The following is a 23889-nucleotide window of genomic DNA, read 5'->3' on the forward strand; positions in this document are numbered from 1 at the left end:
TTCTTATTATTTTTTAATATAATTTGTTAAAAGTTGCATCACAGGATATGAAATGGCACTCGTAAAGTTATTCTAAAAGTTATGAAAATTGTGACTGTTCAACAATAGGCAACATAATGAAATACTCATAAGAAGTAGTTATATTTAATAATATAAAAGCATTTGCTTAAAAATTCCTGGGTTTCCACTAATTAAATTATTTCTGCTCTCTAAATTTTCATCTTAAATTCATAGTATTATTTTGAAATTTAAATTAAGAGGAAGAGGTAAAATAATTGATTTATTTTACTGTGAACTAAATATGAAAAAATATTTGTGGAAATTCATAGCTAGATGTCAAAGCAGAGATCAGATAAGAATCAATAGTCATGTACCATTTTATGTTGGGACTGAGACCTTACTTTACTAAACTTACAACTAATATCTCTTTTAGAGGTATTTTAGTCATATTATATGTCTTTTCTCCCTATATCCTGTGGAACATCTTTTTTTCTCACTTGGAGATGTTCATACTTGACTAAAGTCTCCTTTAACACTGTGAGGGCCACAAGAGACTGCTCCCATCCCTCCCACAGGAGTCTTTTCCAATGTAACTGCTGCTTTTGCCATCACAGACATTGTTCTGTAGTGTTCTATAGGTGGTGCCAGAGGAAAGAGAGGTACTGGGGAGGGTGGGAAGGTGTACCTATAGACAATAGATTGCTTATATCTCCTTTAAATGTGGCAAACACACCTGACCGTTATTCCCCAGATAAAATAGTTACAGAGTAAAGGGAATAATTTACTTTATTATTTGGTGGCAATAGAAGATCAACCACAATTTATCAAATGTCTTCTATGTAACAGACTTTCAGTTATAAAACATTCTTGACTCCATCATCAAATCCAGTCACCATTGCAATGCAGTTAGAGACAAAACCTTGCATGCTTTAACTTGAGCAAGCACTTCGTTTATCACATGGTAATAATTCTTATGCTGTTCTGTGTATGTCCAACCCTCAGAATATTGTAACCATGACTTCACAACACATTTATTTTTATATAAAATGTTTGTGCATTGTATATCATCTAGAATGAAGCTGTGGGCTGCTCGTCAATCCCCATCACTTCACCTCAGAATTAATATCAGTGATATGTAGCAATTTTATTACCTTCACAGTCAAAATATGTTGTTTGTATATATATGAGTTTTAGAGGGTGCCTGATTTTCCTAAATTTTCAAAATATTTTGTGGGGTGCCATCCATAAAATGTGTGAAGGACTTTTTTTTTTTTTTTTTTTTTTTGGCATTGCAGCCAGGGAAGGGAAGGGATAGGTCTAGCTTTGGGAACTTCCCATGGCACTCCCACAGAGACAGTTTACCTAATCAATGTGACCTTCCCCTCCCTCTGCTAGAAAGGTCCCATACAGCAGTAACAGAGATTTGGCATAACTCCTTAGGAACAGAGCAGCCTACCTGCCCCCACCTTCATTCTACTTTGGTGAAGAACCTTCTGTCAAAAGTTCTTTGATGTTTTCCAATATAAATAAAGCAAATGCAGGCTCCTTTCTGTGTTAGAAGCCAACCCATGTGGTCAGCTTGCCCATCCTGTCCTCGCTTTGAAACTACTTTCTGTGTCATGTGGTTATTTTGCCATTCTATTTTTCCTAGCTTTTATTTCTTAGCCAACCCATTCAACCACAGGGGAACCCCATTCCATTGCCCTCCTGTGATGTGGGTGATAATACTTGTAGTCAAAACTGTATCTCATTAAATTTATCAAAGACTTCCAAAGTTACATTTAAAGGGATACATTTTGTCTTAAATACTTTTTTATAAAACAATAAATAAATAAAATTCTATAAATTAGACTATTCAGTTAAATTGCAAAATGAAAAAAAAGACAAAAACCTAAGGAAGAAGAAAAATGTTTTCATTATCCTTGCAAGTTTAAATTTTATAATTTATAGTTGTAAATATTAAATTTATAAATACAAATCAATCTTAGAATTATACCAAATACTGGTAAATTACTTAGATAATTTAAATAAAAATACTAAAATAAATAAAATTAAACCAAAAATAATAATTGTAAATTTACAAATGGAAAAAATAAATGAATACTAATATAACAGAATTCTTTTCAACTCAGATACACACATAAAGTCATACTGCTATATACTAAGTAAGTATTTTTAAACTTTGATATATAATCTGTAGTTCAATAAACAAAGTTATTTGAGAATAGATTTACATGCTGAAAAGTCATGAATACTTTTATTTTTACAGAAAAACTCTATAAACTCTATCTTTACTTTTACTTTTTCCAATATATAAATATCAATTTATTTTTACCAGCTAAAGATGTTAGCATAACTTTAAGGATGATGCAATTTTATGGCTGATTATTTTAAATATGTCCAAAATATAGAAAAAAGATGGACAATTTACCCATTCATTTTAAAGGTACAGTTGGTAACACAGTCATTAAAATATTGGTATGTGGGGCTGGGGATGTGGCTCAAGCAGTAGCGTGCTCGCCTGGTATGCGCGGGGCGCTGGGTTGGATCCTCAGCACCACATAAAATAAAGATGTGTGTCCACCAAAAACTAATATATATATATATATATATATATATATTTTAACAGTATTAATTCTATATATATATATATTTTAACAGTATTAATTCTGAGGTGAAGAATGGTAAATGGAGAGTACTATAGTGATTGACTATTTTATGATGCATACTATATATTGTATAAATCTTTTTGTATAGAAATAAGTATGTTGTGAAGAAACAATTATAATGTTATGCATACATAAACTTACAGTATATAATATACATATGAACATATAAAAAATATGCTTGAAATGTATATATTATCTTATATCAAATAAATTTTATCTGTAGAATGGAAGGAATGACTTAATATCAGAAAATATTTTTTAAAAATTTATTGGGACAAAAGAAAAAAATAGAATTAGTATTGAATATGCTAAATATGCATATAGTTACACTGAAAACTTCTTTTCAATGGAAATAATGACCAAGTAATTCTACTTTATGATGGAGGATTCCAACCTGGACCACCATGATATAGCTTTTGAGATTGAGAAATTGGAAATATTCAAATTGCTTGACTATATACTCGAGAGAAGTATTTTCCAGGAAAGTAAGAATGCAAACATAGTAGGAAGATGGACAGTGTTTCCCTAAAGGTCCATACATTAAGGATTTCATCCCAAGTATAATGGTATGGGAGGTACTACAGAACTTTAAGAGGTGTGACCTAGTAGAATATCCTTAAAACACTGAGAACATTCTTTTAAAAGAGAATATGAGAGCCTCTCCGATTCTTCTTAGCTCAAGATGAAAGCACTCACTGACATGAGCTCCTGTCATCTCTTGCCATCCTCAGCAGGAGGACAAGCCCTTGGGAAAACCCAACATTGGGCTTGAACTTGCAGAACCATGATCCAAAATAAGCCTGTAGTTCATAAGAAGCTTGTGTAAGATATTTTTATGTGATGCAAAGTGGAAAACACCAATACACACTAATAAACAATATCATTATCTGTTTCAGGAACATTCTGAAAACACAATTATCCAGATTGATCAACTATTTCACTAGACAAATAGTTCTTTTATGAAAATAGTATAGTGTCTACATAAAAAATTTCAATGTTAAACATGCTTGAAGACTCTCATGGTTTTTTTTTAAATTTCCAATTATAATCTCATGAATTTTTTTTCCATTTTCCAATTAAATCCTTGCCATGAAATTCTTGCTTTTAACTATTTAAGCCAGGAGCCCACATCTTATCTTTAACTATTTTTTCTTTTGAGATATCATTAAAAATTGGATAAAATAGTGTTATAATTTATGGCATTAAATTTTATTTTATCACAGCATTTCTGTTGGAAATTTGGGGATTTGACAATTCTTAGCTCAAGTGGAGGTTCTTTCATGGTTAAAACTCTTAATGTGGAAACAGTGACTTTGTCTTCAGTTTATTAAGCAGGGGGTCCCTTTGATTTCAACAATTAATATGTCCTATTTTTGGTGGGTTCTAAAGGAAGGAAGTTAGGATATTGGATGACTGCCCTTAAAGAAGATAAGGAGACCCTGTCTTCTTCCTCTTCCTCCGTTTCTGCTTCGAAGTTTCCATAAGGTAACCAAATTTCTCCACCATGCACTACCACCATCATGTACTTTGCCACCACAGGCCTAACACACAGGAGCAAAAGACTATGATAGAGTCAAAACAGAATTTTCCTTCTTAAATGATTATTTATCTCAGGTATCTGTTACTGTGGTGAAAATCTGATTAACACAGATTTTTAATTGACAATATAATTTGATAATATAATTTGCATTGATAATATAATTTGCCAGTTTTTCTATTAACTTTTTAGAAATGATTTTTGACAAGTTTAAGAATAAATGAAAAATCAGATTCTTGATCTCACCTTGAAATATCTTAATTTCTCAAGTATTTAATTTCTTCTCTTTAGAAACTTAGCACAGATAATTATTTTTTCAAAGTTTAGTGCTTATTATATGTATAGATATATTAACTGAAAGCCTCTCTCTCCTTGAAGTTAAAGAATGAGGTATGAGCATCTAATTGTTTTATATGAAAATCACTGATTTATTGAGACGTTTGCATTTACTATAATGCTCTTTTAAATATTCAAAGAAATTTGGAGATCTGGCAATGGACTATTTATCATTCCCATATTTCTATAGCATGTAAATCAAATATTTATTAGTTAGGGAGATTCAACAAACATAAGAAAATAACTGCAGTCAATCTACAAAAGAGTTTTAAAACCTAGACCTACCTCTTAAAGGATACACTACTTCTCAACAGCATAAACAAGTCTTTAATATATTAGCCTCTGGGGTGGACTCCAGATGGAAAGTATATTATCTTTTTCACAGTCAGTAAGTTTTAGATAACCATGATAGTCTGCAACTTACCCCTTGGGTTTTTAAGTAAGGAAAATACTTCCTTCTCTATGAGAGAACTCTTGATAACTTAAAAGAAAAATCAGTCATTGGGGAAAAATGAAATAACCAGACAAAATGTTTTCCTGCTCACTTCTTTCTTGAAATCTCTGAGAAATGTCATGGTCTTAATTACATTAAAGGTTAACTAAAATATTTATATGGTTGTATTTTTTGTTTAAAGAAAGCTCAATTAAATAATCTTCAGGATTTTCAACTTTATTATGAATTAAATGCTACTGATTTTGACAAAATTACTGAGACTAAACCTCTCAAGGTATAAATAGACCCATTCAAACCTGATTCAATGTTTTTCAATATCCTTTGAAAGGAGAAGCAGAAAAAAAGCATTAAAATTACTAGTTGGTAGCCTACTTCTAAATAGGGAAATGACTCCTGATACCTTGTCCTAGGTCTTATACTAGTCCTTATATCATATCTATATTTTAGTCTAGGAAACCAGCATACAAAAGGATAATTTTTTTTGAAACTTCAGGTCCATAAATAAAACAGTCAAAAGTGATTTCCCTGTGGGTTCTGAATCCAAATATATTTTGTCTTTAACTTTGAGCTACTTATTTTACAGGTGTAATTGTGTGTGTGTTTGCTCTAATGACCATGATACTCTATAGCTATTCATTATTTCCTGAGAAGTCACTGTGTATCTGGAATCTTAATCTCAGAGGTTGACCGAGACACTTTCCTATTGTTTTTACTTTTGGAAAGATGAGGTAAGTTCAAAGACGAATTCTATAAAATTTAAACACAAATAGTTAAAATAATTTTTTTCTTAAGACATGCAATTTATTTGAAGAGAAATCCCTTAGTGGGTAAAGACTACATATTTATTGAAACTTGCTTAGGCCACTCTAGTAAGATAAAAGTACATATGGGTTTCATTTCTTACTGTAAATAATATACTTAACTTTTCTGACATTGCCAAGGAGCTAAATAACTTGGGGTCAAAATATGAGCAGATTTTAAGAATTTAAATAGTTCTTCAGTAGCATTCTCTAAGCCTATTTAATGACCTTGACTTTCTACGTACTTGACAATTTAAGCAAGTTTCTACCTCATAGAACTCATCAGACACCAATAGGTTACTAAATCCTTTCTCTTGATACACTGTTCAAAGTCAACCAATAGCATCTAAGAGCAACTGAATGTTTATTTTACCTGAGTAAACCTTTGAAGACTGATGGATAAGGTAGTTCATATATACAGAATATGAATATAGGGGCTGCTTTTATCTCTTATCAGTGGGAATTATTTCTTAGATGACATTTAAAAGTATCTCTTGCTATTGGAGTTTGATTATGCTTCCTAATATAATAGGAATATATTAATAACATTTAAGCTATCTTCTGAAACAGTGATTAATACTTAAAATTATAATACATAAAGTGGTTCACATTACTATATGTACTATTTGAAATCCTAAGTGGTTCACATTACTGAGGATTTCAAATAGTGTTTGTCATAGGTATAAAATAGAAAAAATAAGGTAATTTAAGAGCAAAATTTGTGACTTTCTGCTAATTATGAATTAATTTTTAAAAGTGTTCTAAAATGTCAAATCATTTTGGAGTATTTCAGGAAAATTATCAGGAAATTTAAAAAGTGGTTAGAATATTTTTAAATTTCTGAAAATCAAAAATGTCTTTTTACTCACTTTGTTGTTTCTAGGTATACAGAATAAACATTTATGCTATCAGTTCAGAATTTTTAAAAAATAACAATATGATATAGAATAGTTGGCTAATTATTTGCAGCAGCTTCAAATTAGGTCAAGGGTATCATTTCCACATTATTGCTTTGACAATTAAAAAAAAATAAAATAAGATAAGGAATCTGCTATTGGCCTCACTTCACTTTAAAGCCTGCTATAATGTCCAAAGTGTTAAATAGAGCCAGTTACAAAATGACTCTACTTCTCTTGAAGCTAGTTAGTCCTTAAAACAAATAAATAAAATGTCTTAAAATTAATTTGTAAATGTGTATTAAAAAACTAAATTTACATCCAAAATTTTCTTATTAATTCTAGATACCTTCTTTGTGTTCTTAAGAAAATTTTAAAGAGTTTTTTATATATGGTAGAAATAGCAAATAATAACATCAATGATAAAAAGACTCAGAAACTTAAAAGAGCAAATTTAAAGGGCATTGAAAGTTTCAGAATTCTACCAGTGGTCTAATAAAGCCATTAGGATTCAATAATTTGGTCATCAGGAAAACATTGTCTTCTGAAACATGGAAGTCAATTTCTATCATGATGAACTTTTAATATTATTCCCATAAGATATTATATTTATTTTTAGGCACTCATTCTGATTAACAAAAAACAATGGAACAACTTTTTAAATCTCCTTGCTAATTCACATGTGTATAGTCATGAAGTACTTAAGGTTTGGGGGACATTCCTTAGCCTGTATAAGTATCACCTTTCAATTTGACACAAACAACAACAAATCACAAACACTGTAGACTTGAAGCAATGTAAAAGCTTATACGAAATATTTTAACTTTTGAAAATTGTTTTGTTATTTTCACAGACTAAAAGTTTGGTATGTGTTGCATTGTTTCCTCACATTTTATATTTTTCTGAACTTCTATGCCTATCCTCCACTACTATGTGTTAACTTGGAACATCATTACAATTCTATATCATAGATGTTAAAAAGCAGACTTCTTAAATATATAAACTTAGCACTTGCATCTAAATAGACATATCAAACATTGTGTCTGATCAGATGACAACTAGTTATTTGTTGGCACTTACAATATTTACCACAAGAATTACTCAAGTAATGATGCAAATTAGAAATCTTCTTGTTTTAGAAAGGTTTGTTTTGTTCCTTAAATTACCTTCTATTTTTTTTTGTCTAATCTTAATTTTCTAGAGTAAAATTTCATTAAAAATCAACTATAAGAATGAAAAATACAGAAATCTCTTCTTTTATATTTGCTGCTATTTGTGCATGTACTTGAAAACATGAAATTAATTTGCTCTACATCTTATGACATCGCCTCTTCAACTGCTATATAAAGTGACATTGGAATACATCTTATCTTCTGATACATAACATAGTTGCCTAGTCCAGGAAGAGTAACTACAGACTTCAAATTGTGACCAAGTTTTTAGATTCTAACTGCAAATGGTGCCTTTAATATCTATATATTATACAATTGTTTCTATTAAAATTTCAGCCAATTCAGAAATGCTAAACTCAACAGAAATTCAAAATTTTATCACAGAATGACAATGTTTCTAATTTATCTTGATATAAATCTTCAATAAAAGAAAATTATTACTCAGAATATGTTGTTATTATGTCATAAGGTAAATAATTCCAAATATGGTTTTATCTTAAAAATCTCTATTTTAAAAATTTTTTTAAATAGAAGGAAGACCAATAAGATAGAAAAGGGGAGAGGGAGGTGGGAAAGAATAGCACTGGAGATTGAAAGAGAACATATCATGTTATCTGCATTTATTAAGGTCAAAATTAACTCCAAAATTATGTACAAATATAATAGCCTAATTTAAACACACAAATACCCACACACACACATAAATTTAAGGATGTAAAATATCAAAAACTGCTTGTAGTGGTACAGCCTGTAGTTCACACCACTCATGTGGTAATTTGAGGCAGAAGATTCAGAAGTTTAAGGCCAGCCTGGGCAACTTAATGAGATATATTCTAAGTTATTTTTAGAAACAAAAATAGCAGATCTAGGATTGTATCACAGTAAGTGCCCCACTTTAAAAAAGTTCAAAAAGTTCTGCTCATATATACTGTAAAACTTTACATTGTACAGGAAAAAATGAATAAAATTAAAAAATAACATTGAAACCCAAATATATATATATATATATATATATATATATATTTTTGCATGTATGTATTTATATTTCAGAAAATAAATTAAACATGCATTTGAATCTTTAGTAAGAGCAGAAAAGAAACTAATAATTTTGTATCTAATGGTGAGGAAGACAGGATCCTAAAACAAGATTTCTGTCCCCTGAATCCTCTTTATTTTCAGCAGAACCTGTGAATATTATAAGTATCATTCTTGTTATTATGATTATGTTGAGCTGTAATGAAAACAGGAATATTTTTCTTGGTGGAGGTGATAGTCCAAACAGAGAATTTTTCTCCAGGTGATTGAAGGGGAAGAAGAAACACATCACCTGCTAACTTGAAAACAACTAACAGCCATATTTTTTATTTAATTGATTTTATTTTTTAAAAATACATTACAGCAGAATGCATTACAATTCTTATTACAAATATAGAGCACAATTTTTCATATCTTTGTATATAAAGTATGTTCATGCCAATTCATGTCTTTATATATGCACATTTTTGCATTACAATTCTTATTACACATATATACCGCAATTTTCATATCTCTGTTTGTATATAAAGTAGGTTGACACCCAATTTGTGTCTTCGTACATGTACTTTGTATAATGATGTCCATCACATTTCACCATCTTTGCTAATTCCCTACCTCCTGTCTTACCGTCCCACCCCTCTTCCCTCTCTAGAATTCATCTAATCCTCCGATGCTCCCCCTCCCTACCCCAATATGAGTCAGCCTCCTTAAATCAGAGAAAACATTCAGCATTTTTTTGGGGGGGGATTGGATAATTTCACTTAGCATTATCTTCTCCAATGCCATACCTTTACCTGCAAATGCTATGATTTTATTCTCTCTTATTGCTGAGTAAAATTCCATTGTGTATATATGCCACATTTTTTTATCCATTCATCCACTGAAGGGCATCTAGGTTGGATCCATAGTTTAGCTATTGTGAATTGTTCTTCTATAAACATTGATGTGGCTGTGTCCCTGTAGTATGCTGTTTTTAAGTCCTTTGGGTATAGCTGTACCAGACCTTAACCTATGCTACAGAGCAATACTAACAAAAACAGCATGGTATTGGTACCAAAACAGACTGGTAGACCAATGGTACACAATATAGGACACAGAGACTAACCCACAAAATTACAATTACCTTAAATTAGACAAAGGTGCCAAAAACATGCACTGGAGAAAAGATAGCATCTTCAACAAATGGTGCTGGGAAAACTGGAAATCCATATGCAACAAAATGAAATTAAACCCCTCTCTTGCCATGCACAAAACTTAACTCAAAATGGGTCAAGGACTTAGGAATTAAACCACAGACTCTCTGTCTAATAGAAGAAAAGGTAGTCCCTAATCTTCATTATGTGGGATTAGGCCCCAGCTTCCTTAATAAGACCCTTATAGCACAAGATTTAAAACCAAGAATCAATGAATGGGATGGAATCAAACTAAAAAGTTTTTTCTCAGCAAAAGAAACAATCTGTGAGGTGAACAGAGAGTCTACATCCTGGGAGCAAATTTTTATCCCTCAGCATCAGAGCACTAATGTCTAAGGTATATAAAGAACTCAAAAAGCTAAGCATCTAAAAAACAAATAACCCAATCAACAAATGGGCCAAGGACCTGAACAGACACTTCTGAGACGAGGATATACAATCAATCAACAAATATATGGGAAAATGCTCATCATCTCTAGCAATCAGAGAAATGCAAATCAAAATTACTCTATGATTTCATCTCACTCCAGTCAGAATGGCAGCTATTATGAAGACAAACAACAATAAGTGTTGGGGAGGATGTGGGGAAAAAGGCACACTCATACATTGCTGGTGGGATTGCAAATTGGTGCAGCCAATATGAAAAGCAGTATGGAGATTCCTTGGAAATCTGGGAATTGAGTCATCATTTGACCCAGCTATCCCTCTCCTCAGACTATACCCAAAGGACTTAAAAACAGCCATATTTTAAACTGTTGATATAGAAGAGTAAATTCTAGAAGGCAGAGCAGTCTCAGGCCAACAGGTAACAAGCAAATGACAGCAACACTGAGCTCACTGACAGTGAGTGATGTTGCAAGAGGACTATAAGTTGATAAAAATGGTATATAACTGGACAGGTTGCTCACCATACCCAGAATCCTGGTACATGGAAACTGTGAGAAAATAAAGTAGTCCTTTTGAGGTTGATAGTCTGTGGTAATTTTTTCCACATGAATGGAAAACTAGTACAAATGTAAAGAGAATAAATTTAGACATTAATGATCTTTTTTTTTCTTTGACAATCACATAAATCTTATGGTTGTACTTCCCTGAATCCTAATGTATGTTCCTTCAAAATATAATAATATTCAAAAATAGCACTGAGTAATCTTAGGTTATTTCTTCATTTTACAACATTTAGATATACACACTTAAGAGTCTGGAAAAGGATTATTGTGTTATGGAGGTTTGTCCAGAAAATATTTTAGTGTTTATCTGCCCAAAAGGCTATACACTAGTATTTTATGATTGTATCCCAAATGATCTGATATTGTTGAACTGATAGTATGATACTACCATATAGTATATAAGATGCATGTATTAAAAACAAAGTAAAATTTCAGTTTGCATAGCACTTAAAATTCCTGTCAATAAAGGGAATGGTCAAGCCCATTATCATGTCTGGCCCAGTACAAAGTCATCTGATCAGCAGAATCTGCAATTGCTTGTATGGTAATATTAGGATCAGATAGAAAACATACAGAATGTCCTGAGCAATAAATCAGAGAGTGCCTGATATTATGTGTTTATCTTCATTAAATACATAAATTATCCTGTTAAATCTATATTAACAATCATTGCAACATATACTCTACAATTCTATATTATAAATGATAATTATTTCTATATTCCATTTGGCCATTTATTAATCTAATATTCTCTTTATATGTATTAAATTCTGTAAAGTAGATAACTAATCCCAGTGAAGTAATTTAGCCTCACAGATTAAAAGCATATCTTATGCTTTGTTATCAGTTGATCAAATTAACAATCAAAGGTCAGTCACATTGCTCAGTTCAGAAAATAGAAGTAATTCCAAATATTTTAATTATGAAGATAATTAATTTAGGGGATTTGGAGTATTCAAGGTAATTGGATGGAATGAAGAAGCAGGTTAGATGCTGAATGCTCAGCACACATGCCAGAGGCATATACCAGCTGTTAATGAAGTTTCCTTTAAGTATTGAAGAGACTAGTGAATATTCATCAAAAGCTTCAGTATCAGGCTCTCTTTCATGATGTGAATGAGAAGTGCATTACTTGGTGTGTGTTAAGCTACTGAAATATAAAGATGCTTATTATAGTGTTTGCTTAGCAGAGCTAATACCCAAATATATTCTTTTAAAATATTACCATAAATTTAATCTATTGTATACTTGAGTATGTGTAAGATTTATTTTCCCTTTTAAGTTCAATATGATATGTTTCATTCAGTGTAAGTATAAACCAAATTATAGTATCCCACGCATGTGGACCATACCCATAATATGGCTAAGAATACTAGTGTGTTTTAAATACAAGCTTTATAATATAATGATTTGAGGGAAAATCTAACAGTTCTACTGAAAGTATGGCAGATGTTAAGATAATTACAAGAGAAATAATTGGCGGCACACTTTCTTCTCAATTCCCTTCTTTCCTTAGTCATCAATCTGATCAGACATTCATCATTGTTTTAAATATAAGCACATTGATATCCACAATGTTTTAAACTAGCCTATGTTCTTCTAAACCAGATATAATAGAAGAAATATAGAGAATCTGGAGAATTCTGAGTCTCAATTTTATTTGATTTCTGGGGCTTACATTCCAACAAATCATGAAAAATCCCTTAAGAAGTACCTCAGCATAGTAGCATATGACCCACTTCAGGAAGCTCTAAGTCAAAGTTTCTTCAAGTAAGGTAATAGTCTTGGGCTTCTTGATTCCTAGATACTGTTTCTACTATTCCATCTATAATAAGCTTATAAAATTGTACCTTCTATTGCCACAAAATATCACTACCATACATGTATTTAACTTTGTGTTTGTTTTGACTCAGCATAAAAACTTATCCAATTTTAGTGTCATGAGGGTATTTCTGTTCAAACACTAAAAACAGTGGAAGGATTGAGTACTCACATATCACATGAAAGTAACAAACTAAATTCAAACAACCTGAAAATAGCATTAATAACAATTTTAATTTTAGAAACAAGACATATTATAATTTCTATTGTACAATTTTGTAACAATTTATTATATGTAATTGAAATTTGATAAATAGAGTAAAAAATGGTTTTCACTTGTAGCAATACTTGAATTAGACATTTAATGTAAATTTCAATTGAATTAAAATATTAATTCTTTCTAAAATAGATGAGATAGCTTTATAAAGATATAAAGAATAATAAAATAATATCACTTTGATGACATATTTATTATTAAAATAGTATTTGAGAATTGATTACAAAAATGTATTTTTATAAAGATGATTTTTATTTTATCCAACTAGCAAAAAATTGAACTTTATTAATATTTGAGAAAGCATATTTACATACATAGATATATTCTGCATTATTGTAATTCATTATATATGGAGATTATAAATATAATTGTTCCTGAGGCTACATGACTTTAATACTAACATCAGTGGTATTCAACATTATTCATTACATTAAAATATGACTGAATATATAGTCTTGCATATAAGCATATGTATATATGCATATATCCCTTTCTCATGGTGGATTAAGAGCTAAAATCACAAGGATCTACACATAAATCTGGTTTTTAATCTATCTATCCATACATATATATCCATCCATTATATATATATATATAATGATAATTTAAAAAATATAAATTTGTTGTTATAAAAAAAAACTTTACTATTGCCATTAAAAACTATTAGAAACTTTCAACCTCCTTATCCTCTAAATTCATTCTTCCTTTAACCATAGTAAAATAAATTTTTTGGACAAGTCTAAAGCTAGTCAATGATTACACCATTGACTGAGCTCCCTTAAGGCAGTTATACCTCAGGCCTTGTAGCCAAATGACTAAATTCTGGATGATGTGAGTGGAGGGGTTAAGTGCAGTTTTTCATCCTTAAAGTAAATGGACAGGCCTTTACTTCCCACTTTTATTCAGCTATCTTGCAGATTATATGGTGATCATAAGTCTCTTGGACAGTGAGGACAAGGACAACAAGTAATGTTTACAGAGCTAGAATAGAAAATGCCTGTGTCTCCAACTTAGCCGAGCTTCCAAATAAGTCTCAGAATGTGAAAGAAATAAAACTCTCTCATTTTGACTGCTCTTTATGATCATTCCCATAGCAGCCCAAATATTTCTTACATAATAAAAAATGTGGTACCTAGTCAAAACAATGGATAAAAGAGACTAAAAAGGCTCTGAATTTATAGATATTGCAGTATGAAACTAGGGCTTGTTTTGTTGTGGAGAAAACATTGGCAAATTTTTCATAACAGGTTTCACATACCTTATTATCTCGAAATTTGGAAGGCCTCTAATATTTGACAGATTTTTCAGTTGATGTCTGTTAAAGATAGAGTCATGGCATAGTTGGTATTGCCTGTATTATACCTGAATCAAACGGATATTTTCTATGTATTTACTGTGGGATTATTGGTACTTTGTGTGTGACCAAAGAGTAGTATGTGAAAATGGCTGTTAGTTGACACTAATTCATTCTATTACTCTTCATTCATCATAGTATAATTCTAGATAGCAGCATCTTTCAGTTTATAAGAACAACATTTTAGGGAACATAGATTCATGTGCTATAGAGTTTAATATGGAACTGTTAATTAGGAGAGAGAGAGACACTATTGAGTTTAAGCTATGTTTGTTCTAATATCTAACCACAAACTAGTCCTATTAATAAACATTTTATAGTGCTTGCAAACATTACTCAAAGTCAAACTCAATAACAACTAAATTTTCTCCACATTTTTATATAAGTCGTATAAAATATCAAAGATGCTGAAATGTAAGTCTAAAAGAAATCATATAATCTCTATTTACAATTGTCTTTTTTAAGGTTTGATGATATTTCTGTTCTAAATACTGATTTTTAATAGGCTTATTTATCTTGTTATTTCAAACAAAATTGTCTTTTTAAAATTAATGAATGTGAGACTCTTTTGGTCCCAGATTTAATTAGTACATTCTGATTTATTTTACATGTTGTCAAAATCATAGACTAATAATAGCACTGAGAACTACTTGTAAAAGTCTCTTATTTATAACTTTGATAGAAACAAAACAAAAGCCAGGCATAAATTTAATATTACCCTTTTAGAAATAGTATGTGTGGAGGATGCTATGAAAATGGCAGAAGAGAGGAGGTTGCAAAGCTGCTCCATGTCACGAAACCAAGAAAGCAAATACATAACTTCTCAGTATGGTGGGTGAAAGAGGGATTTCACTGTGATTTAAGCCATCTCGAAACAGCTTGGGACTCAGAAGGTGTTTACAGTCAAGTAAAAGAAGAAAGCCCACCACTAGCACTGGCAACTGCCAGAGCTGATGCACCATGAGCAAAGTGGGGAGTGGGACTAAAAGAGCCCTCATTTCAAGTAGCATGATGGTATGTCTTGGTATGGAGAAATCAGAGATCAAGGATACTGGTGGACTGACCCAGAGGGTATGTTACATTATATCCTTCTGTGGGAAAGACTCTGCAAGTCCCCCAATTGTCCCCTGAGAGCTGAGATAGGAGCCATCTTTCCCCCATGCCACAGCTGCCTAGTGGCTGTGGGAACAAGTTGAGGAGCCCAGATCTGGGAAATCCAAGTTGGGTCCAAAAAGCAGATCTGGCAGATGCCCACCACATGGCTCAGAGTGTGCCTAGGAGACTAGGAGAAAATTAAGCACAGAGAGTGTTTTGCCTAGGACAAAATGGGTTGTAGAGACCAGAAAGATCCAGGGTCCCTCCCTCCTTTTGAGTCTGGCAGCTCAGAATACCAGCCATGGTGGGCTGGGATTTCTTCTGGCAGGAGGGAATTAAGGTGCACCTTGGGATTGAGCCCTAGACATCAGGAAGGGGATGATCCATGGGTGGCAGGCAGAGGGGTCCAAAAATTGGCTCCTGCACCATCAGAATGAAACCCAGGGTAGATTCCTTCTGTGCAGTCTCCCTGCATGGATTGGAAGGTACCAAGCCCTTAAGGTGTGCTCATTTAAAATCTTCAGACCAGCCACCATTCAACAAAGCACCTGGGGCCCAACTAGAGCTAAGCCACACCGTTAGGACCTCTGACTATGTGAATCCCTGTTACAGAGCTCTTCAGTACCCCTCCCTGAGAGTGGAGAAAACAACACTCTCTCTTATCCACACCACTTCACACTCTAGAAAAGGGAAGCCCAGAATTTTTTAATCCAGTTGGCAACTTGATTTGCAACACAAAAGAAAGGTCCTTAGGCATTAGACCAGAGACCCTGAGCCTATTCTTTATCATGTTGTCTGAGGAACAGGTTTCATTAAAATACTCCTATAGCAAAAGAAGTAAAATCAAGAATCAATAAATGGGATGGCATCAAACTAAAAAGCTTCTTCATTGGAAAGGAAACAATTAAGAATGTGAACAGAGAGCCTACAGAATGGGAGAAAAACTTTGCCACTTGCACCTCAGAGAGAGCATTAATCTCCAGGATATATAAAGAACTCAAAAAAACTTAATACCAAGAAAACAAATATCTCAATCCATAAATGGGCCAAGGAAATGACCAGACACTTCACAGAAGAAGATATACAATCAATCAACAAATATTTGAAAAAGTGTTCAACTTCACTAGCAATAAGAGAAATGCAAATCAAAACTACACTGAGATTCCATCTCACTCTAATAAGAATGGCAATTATAAAGAATACAGGTAACAATAAAAGTTGGCAAGGTTGTGGGGAAAAAGGTTCACCCACACATTGCTGGTGGGATGGCAAATTGGTGCAACCACTGTGGAAAGCAGTATGAACATTCCTCAGAAAATTTGGAATGGAACCACCATTTGACCCAGTTATTTTACTTTTCGGTACATACACAAAGGACTTAAAATCAGCATACTACAGTAAGACAGCCACATTAATATTCACAATAGCTGAGCTATGGAACCAAACTACATGACCTTCAACAGTGGAATGGATAAAGAAAATGTAATATATACTTTATATATTTTAATATTTACTTTATTGGTAAAATTATTGCATTAATGATTGGGAAAAGATATAAGTTAAATGTTTTTAAAATATAAAAAATATTTATTCAATGTACTATGGTGTTTTTTGCTTTTGTTTGCAGGACTGGGGATTACACCTGATCCCCTTTTGAATTGAGCTACATATTCAGCTTTTTCAGGTTTTTTTTTTTAACTTTGAGAATGGGTTTACCTAAGTCTTTCAGCATTTCACTAAGTTGACCAGGCTGGACCTACATAGTTGTGCACATTTACCTTAGTCCACTAAATTGCTGGGATTTTAGGCCTGTGTCACTGTGCCTGGCAAAACGCAAGCATTTTTATTGGACTAGGCATATTAGAAATATATAGAGGAGGACACTACAGAGATGAGGCATAAGAATGTATTTAATTATTCTTCTCCATGCTTTGAACTTTAAATTGGGAATTCTATATATGCATAAACAAATATCTGTCAATAAAAAACTGAGTTCATATCTACACAGATCCATTAAAAAGGTAAATGTTGTCAATTATACTAAATTAACATATATTTTAAAGATTGAGAAAATAATATTAATTCACATTCACTCTTTCTTCATTCCAAGTTATTGTGGTTCTAATTTTTTTTTACTTAATATAAATATTTGAAATTTGAAGTTGGCTTTTATATGATGAAAGTAAGTCAGGTAAACATGATTGTGTACTAACTTTTCTAATTGGAGTAAAACAGAAACACATCCTGTAAATCAAATCAGCAATACCTACTCGGTTAAAATCTGAAAAAAAAAAGTAAGTGATGAAATTAAATTTAAAAACTAAAAATGCTTCTTGACAAAAACCGTGTGCATGTTTGCACCATTTAAATTTTGGGTTTTGGTCTTATCCACTGTCCGTAAATTTCCTCTGAGTAAAAATAAAATAGGTCACTTTAAAAACATAATATTTCTTTGATCAGCATTATACATTTGTTTGCTCTATGAGTTTCAGAGAGTGACTTGAATTATTGAAGAACAAATACATTTATAAATCAGATATTTTCTAATTGTTTCCAACAAACCCCAATAGTTATACCATTCATTGATTTGTAACTATCTCATTTCAAGTTATACTAGGTAGAACACCCACTCCAAGTGGTCCAATGAAAGGAATCTCATATGGGCTTTTCTTACAAAGGTCTTAGAAGAGATAATATATCAAAAAGAAAGCAGTAGAGAAACCTAGATATTTGCAAGACCAGGACACTGTTACCACCTTTGAAGGTGAAAGGACAAAGGGAAAAATGTTCCATGTGTTTTTGTGGATGAAGGGGTAATGAATAAAGTAAAGAAAACTTTACTACAACCAATGTCAGTTTAGAAGTGACTTGGTGGGCTCAAATACTTACCACTGATAGTCCCATCACTTATCAAGATTTGTAAGAAGCTTTGTCCTACTCATACCAAATTATATTTAAACATAATGACTTCTTATATAAGATAGCTTAGTAGTACTTAAAATTTTTGAATCTTAAATATATACCCAAATTTACATGTGGAATAAATATTTACTGGCAAAATATTGGATAAATTAACACAGGCCTAAATGCTTTTAAAGATACTTGAGCGAAATTATCCCATGAACATCAATCCTAGGGTAAACTGAATTTCCCTCTACTGAAGAGAAAAAGGCTGAGGAAAATGATTTAACACAGATAGATTTTATAGGAGAGATGCTACTTGAGGAAAAGTGTAAGTACTTGAGGAATATGATTGCTTTGGAGAAGATATTACCTGTACCACACTGAACATTTGTATAATCTTCATTTATTCTAACTTTATATTGAATGTTCATTATTATCTTCAGTCTATGGATGAGGAAGCAGAAATCAAGGATTAAATGAATTCCTTTAACACAAAATCCTTAATGTCATATTGAAATAAAGTTTTTAATAAAATTATTGTAATTGTGATTGTTCGCTTTTGTTAGTACAAAGAATCTGCATTCTGCAACATCTTATCCCAGGCATATCAGTATATTTGTGTGTATATATGTATGTGCACATTGACAACAGTTGCTTTGAAGATATTACTTAGCAATTCTTAAGTATTTCCTAGAAAATTCATAACAATGAATAGTTATCAAAGGAAACAATCATCTTCTATTATTTTATTCTTGAATATTTTATCTTTCTTAGAATATACTATAATACCATCAAGGCTTATTTTGGAGAAAGTTATTTTTAACAAAACAAAACAACATTCAGTGTCAGTAAGCAAATTGCAGCATGCTTAGCATTCATGTCAAGCAACTTCTAATTTAGAAGTGAAAACTCATGGCTCACTTTCTGCAAAAACATTACATTTTTATGATTTATCCAGTATTAACATGGAAATAGTGATGTTAAACAATACTTTCAATAGTTCCAAAAGTGCAGTGGGAATCATGATTTCCTAAAAAGAAAATTAGTTATGGAGGTAGCATTATTGTATAATTTCCCATAGGATCTCTTATATCAGGATAGGTTTTATTATATCCTAAAACAAGTTGCCTACATTCACTTTAGACATAAAGTAATACTGAATACAACAATATCATAAGGCAGTTCACAGTGTGAGCAAAGACATCTGTTAATGGTACCATGAATAGTTATGAACTGAGGTGCTCAAATGGCTTTGCTAGCAAAGCATTGCCTCCTAATTTATTTTTATAGCAAATGGAAGGCTCATTTTTCATGGTTGGGTAGTTTGCATTCAAATGTACCAATAACTTCTAATGCAATCACTTCTACACAGCATGTTTTATTGAAGAGTGTAAGATGGAATTGTTAGTGGTTTGTTGATGGGCAGACATCTTCTCCATCAGCAGTTTTATCTCATCCTTTATTTTGCTCTTTTAAAAATAATTTAGAATAATATGCATTTATTTACAATAATATTTTGGCATACTGATTTTATATGAAGATCCAATGTAATTTCAAACCATGTAAATATGAAATAAAAAGTTTGATCCCTGCAAATGTTTACTATATATTCCTTTTACATTCTTACTGAAACTTAGCTGAAAATATTTGTACTTAGGAGGGACAACCTATTTGCTAGTGACTGAAATATGCTTCTTCCCTCTCCCAATTCCCAATTTACATGTTGAAACTCTAATTATTTTTTTTTTTTTGAGGGTGGGAGTGGGGGACCAGGAATTGAACTCAGGGGCACTCCACCACTGAGCCACATGCCCAGGTCTTTTTTGTATTTTATTTAGAGACAGGGTCTCACTGACCCTCACTTTTGCTGAGCTTGTCTTTGAACTCGCGATGCTCCTGCCTCAGCCTCCTGAGCCGCTGGGATCATTAACTGATTTATTCAATATTAACATGGCTCAATCCAATGTTACAGACCCTCACCACTGTACCGGGCTCACATGTTGAAAATCTAACTCTGCATGTTGCAATAGTTGAAGATGGAACTTATAAGGAACTAATCAAGGCTAAATGAGATAATAAGCATGGGGCAACCCTCCTCTATATGCTAAGATTAATGTTCCAATAAGAGGAAACACCAGAGAGCTCCTTCATCTTCTCTCTGTGTCTATACAAAGAGGCCATATGAGCACACAAATACTTGGGTGCTGTCTACACTGCAAAAGAGGCCTCACAATGACACTTGTCTTGCCTGCTTTCTAAAATTCTATTTACTCCTTGTTCCATTGGTAAAACTCCGAGAAACGCATCACTGTTTACCAGTCTGTTGTAATTTGCTATGGCAGCCTGGTTAGACTAATATAATTAATAAAATATTTTTATAGTTAAAATTTTATTTATGGTAATTCAGTTACAGAAATGCTATTAAATGATAGCTTCATCATAGAACAGTGTCACAGGTGCTTGAACAACTACTTCATTATCAAAGATGCAAAATTAAAATATCTTTATTTTAAAAGTATCTTTATTACTGAATCAGAAATAGAAAAAAATAAAATATTTTCATTCTAAATATGTAATTCAAAATTTTTCAGTCAAATGTTATTTTTTTAACCTAAACTAATTATATACTAAGAAATAATAGATCTTTGGAGAACTACTCTTTGAGAACTTTTGTCCATGAAATTATAAGGACACTAATGAATACCTACTTGAGCACATTAAACATTATTTATTTCATTTCAAAATCTTTAAAAAACAAACATCAGTGTTTTTAATTAAAACTAAAAAGATGGAATTATTAAACTGATTTAAAAAATTATAACAATAATGAAGTAATGATATAAATGGGATATGTGGTTTGTCAAAAACAAAGTTAACATCAGGCTGGGGATGTGGCTCAAGCGGTAGCGTGCTCACCTGGCATGCGTGCGGCCCAGGTTTGATTCTCAGCACCACATACAAACAAAGATGTTGTGTCCCGCCGAAAACTAAAAAAATAAATATTAAAATTCTCTCTCTCGAGGAAGAACATGGCTGCCAGCGAAGAGGCAGCAGATACAATGCCTCCGTGGTAAGGGGATCAGAGAGATTCATTAATACACCCACATGCGTCCTGCTGGGAAACTTCAAGCAAATTTCCTCTGAAAGGAGACCTTCCTGGAACTAGTAAGTTTAATAGGAGGTGTCAGATTGTCACAAAATACTGAATCTCGGCAACCCAGAGCAGGGGCACAGTCCCGCCGGGGCCGCCGAATGGCAGCTGCCTACACATTGCAGTGAGCATAGGAGCGGACACTAACCGCCTGGACCCCCGCGGGCGGGCTCTGTGAACCCAAGCCGACCGCTGCCCACACGCTGCAGCGTTTGTGGGAACGGTCGCTGCCTGCCTGGGTCCCCGCGAGCTGGCTCTGTGAATCGCAGCCGGCAGCGGGCCACACGCTGCATTGTTCTTGGGAACCATTGCTGCCTGCCTGGACCCCCGCGGGCGGGCCCTGTGAACCCAAGCCAACTGCCGCCCACACGCTGCAGCGAGTTTAGGAGCAGCAGCGGCCTGCTTGGGTCCCCGCGAGCTGGCTCTGTGAATCACAGCCGGCCGCAAGCCACACGCTGCATTGTTCTTGGGAACAATTGCTGCCTGACTGGACCCCCGCGGGCAGGCCCTGTGAACCCAAGCCGACCGCCGCCCACACGCTGCAGAGAGTTTAGGAGCAGGAGCGGCATGCCTGGGCCCCCGCAGCCCGGCTTTGTGAACCGCCCACACGTAGCAGCGAACTTGGGAGCCGTTGCTGGCTGTCTGCCTGCCCCCCCTCCCCCGGGCTGGCTTGGTGAACCTCAGCCGGCCGATGCTCACACGGTGCAGTGAACTTGGGAGCCGGCGCTGCCTGCTTGGCTGCTTGGGCCCCCCGCAGACCAGCTCTGTGAACCGCCGCTGGCTACCGCCAAGCGGCCGCTGCCTACACCCTTGCAGTGAGTGGGGGAGCAGGCGCTGCCTGCCCGGCCCCGAGGGCCCGACTCTGTGAACCTCCTCTGGCAGTTTGGAGCTTCAGACGACCACCCTCCACCTGCCAACCCAGTGCTGCAAACGACCCCTGACCAGCTCTGCAAAAGGCCCCGCCCACACAGCGAACAGCAGGAATGGAGACCCGCCCAATCCGGGAGGAAGTACCGCTGCACAGTGATTGACTCCCGCCTACTGAGAGGAGAAACTTGGCCCGGTGGGCATAGCTCCACCCACTGGAAGAGCAGTTAATCGAATTCTAGGACTGCATTTATAAAATTTTTTTTTTTGCTGTCTTTTTAAATGTTTTTTAATCCATCTTATTTTATTTTATTCTATTTTTTAAATCTCATTTTCCATTTCTACTATTATTATTTTTCTTTAAATCCCTTTTAATCTTCTATTTTTTTCTATCCTTCTTTTCTCCTGTCTTTACATCTCTTTTTAATTTTCTTATTCCCCCTTCCTTGAATTCTACCTGCTTACTCTTATTCTCTTTAGTGACTTCTACCCATCCCTTCTAATACCTTTCCTCCCAAGCTTCAAATATATTTATAAGAGTAAACAGTAACTCAGCAGTCAAACAGAACAAGAAACAATATGAACAGCATGAAAAAGCAAGGAAGAAAAGGAGTGCAAACAATGCAGGGCAGCCTAAATATTCAGGAGGATATAGAATCACCAGAAAAATGGTCATATAAAGAACTCATGGAACACCTGAGACAGATGGAACGGAACCTTAAAGAGGATACAAGACAGAAAATTCAAGCAGCGAAAGAACACATTGAGAATGTATTACACAAACAGATAAAGGAAGAAGTTAAGCATCTTTATCAGGAGATAGAGACTATAAAAAAGAATCAAACCATAATCTTAGAAATGAAGGAAACTATAAACCAAATTAAAAACTCAAATGAGAGTATCATTAATAGAGTGGAGCAAGTAGAAGCTAGAACATCAGATAATGAAGACAAAATATATCATCTGGAAAAGAGTCTAGCCATCTCAGATAGGCTGGTTAAAAATCATGAGAGAAGCATACAAGAGATATGTGATAATATAAAAAAAACAAATTTAAGAGTCATTGGGATAGAGGAAGGGATAGAAATTCAAACAAGGGGAATGAGTAATCTACTAGATGAAATAATCACAGAAAACTTTACAGAATTAAAAAAGGAAACAGATATACAAATTGTAGATGCATACAGGACACCGGACATACAAAATCACAGTAGACCAACGCCAAGACACATTGTTATGAAGATATCCAATATACAGAACAAAGAGAAAATATTAAAAGCTACAAGAGAAAAGAGAAAGATTACATTCAGGGGTAAACCAATAAGGTTAACAACGGACTTCTCAACTCAGACGCTGAAAGCGAGAAGATCCTGGAATA

The sequence above is a fragment of the Ictidomys tridecemlineatus genome, chromosome 9, assembly GCF_052094955.1.
Source record: "Ictidomys tridecemlineatus isolate mIctTri1 chromosome 9, mIctTri1.hap1, whole genome shotgun sequence".
Taxonomy (NCBI): Eukaryota; Metazoa; Chordata; class Mammalia; order Rodentia; family Sciuridae; genus Ictidomys; species Ictidomys tridecemlineatus.